Genomic DNA, 2,051 nt, shown 5'->3' with positions numbered 1-2,051 from the left:
AGTACCATCATTGGTTGTATAAATGGACATGGTTGTATTTGAAATAAACCCTATATATATATTTATATTTATATATATATATAGGAGCATTCAAATAAAAACCTGCCCCATTTGTGTAAACCGTGTAAACCAATCTCATCCATCCATTTTCTTGTTCTATGACAAGATTAATTTACTTTATTTTAGGAAATTAAAAAAATATATATATTAAAAATTTATTTTATTTCAACAGTAAGGGCAAAAATGGTAAACAAAATTTAACATTTGGTAACATCTTTCTCGATATTAGTGACACTATTTTCATTTTCTAAAGCAATATATTATTTTTAACTTTAAATCACATCCATCAATAAAACATATCAAAAAATGAATATAACACACCATATTCAATTATATGGAGTGAATCGTTTTAAATTTTGAATTACATTATATGAACGAAGTTGGTTTCAAAATTTAATCAACAGACTAATCCACATAATACTGATCATATTTCGTAATTTTCATTATAGTGGTAGATGGATCTGTTACACTTAGATAACGAAATTTTTTCATCGATTACTGACTTCATAAAAGTTTATAATACAACATGAAATTGTTTCACTTATGCAACCATTTCGCTTATCAGACTCAATACTGCCATGAACCAGTTTCACTTTCATGAAAACTATTTCATGTACAGTAATTTTCTTATTTCACCACCGATTTGATGGAATCATTCCTTTAGTCTTTACAATCTTGAAGATTCTGGAGCAGCTTACAATCTTCAAGATTATGTAGCAGATTAAAATCATTTCCCCATTTCATCATGCACTTCGTTCATGACGAGCGAAATACAAAATGGCTCAACTACACCATCAATGCAACGGGTTCACCATGAAAATGTTTCGGTTCACATAATTTATTTGCAACAAGACCCAGTTTCACGTTCATGAAACCTGTTTCATTTTCCTTTTCATAATTTATTTTCAAAATGCACCGGTTTCATTTTCCTTTTCATCAACAAAATGGATCAACTACACCATCAATGCAACGGTTTCACCATAAAAATGTTTTGGTTCACCTAATTTATTTGCAACATGAACAGGTTTCACGTTCATGAAACCTGTTTCATTTTCCTTGTTCATATTTTTTTTTCAAAATGCACCGGTTTCATTTTGCTTCTCATAAAAAAAGGATTAACTATACCATCAATGCAACGGGTTCACCATAAAAATGTTTCGGTTCACCTAATTTCTTTGCAACAATAACCGGTTTCACGTTCATGAAACCTGTTTCATTTTGTGGATTTTTTTGTTCATCTACGTTTTGATGATTTCATTCTATAATTCAATTGTTTCATCAAGACACGTTTCCTTATTATAACTCATGACAATATATGAAATCCAAATTTTTAATATTTTAATATAATTAAATATTTAAATGTTACCTTTTATACAATTTCTTTTATTACGTTTCCTTAATTAAGATTTATTAATAACTTCCATATTTAATAGAAAAAATTGTAAATGACCGAAATACCCTTATTGATTAAATTTAATTAGAAAAAAAGGAATTTTCCTATTGGTCAAAATTGGTTTACACCGTTTCTTAGAAATGCACGGTTTTCATTTGAACGTGTTTATATATACTAGTGGTTTACCCGCGCGATGCAGCGCAGGTAAATCACAATTCTGAAACATTAGTTTAGTCTTGAATCATGAGTTTGTGTGGTTATGTTGCAAATCAACTAATACATTAGTTGCAAATCATGAGTTTGTGTGGTTATGAGAAGGATTTTATCACATACTGGTCAAACGTTGACAATTGCTCACCCACAGATAGTAAATTAGACAAATCATAGACTCATTTTTATCAAAAAATGACTGTTTGATAATCTTTTCATAATCATTTTTTTGTTATTATATTTGATATTTTTTGAAAAATATAAAGACCTTGTCAAAATTTCAGTAACGCTAAATCCAAAGCTTAATGTGGACCACCTTTACTTTCGTTTTTACATCATCAAAAGACGTTGTCAATGTAGGTTCACGTTTTATTGCTTTTGCAGATTA

This window comes from Cynara cardunculus (assembly GCF_001531365.2).
Source record: "Cynara cardunculus var. scolymus isolate 2C chromosome LG 3, CcrdV1, whole genome shotgun sequence".
Classification (NCBI taxonomy): Eukaryota; Viridiplantae; Streptophyta; class Magnoliopsida; order Asterales; family Asteraceae; genus Cynara; species Cynara cardunculus.
Note: the sequence above shows the minus strand (reverse complement) of the source record.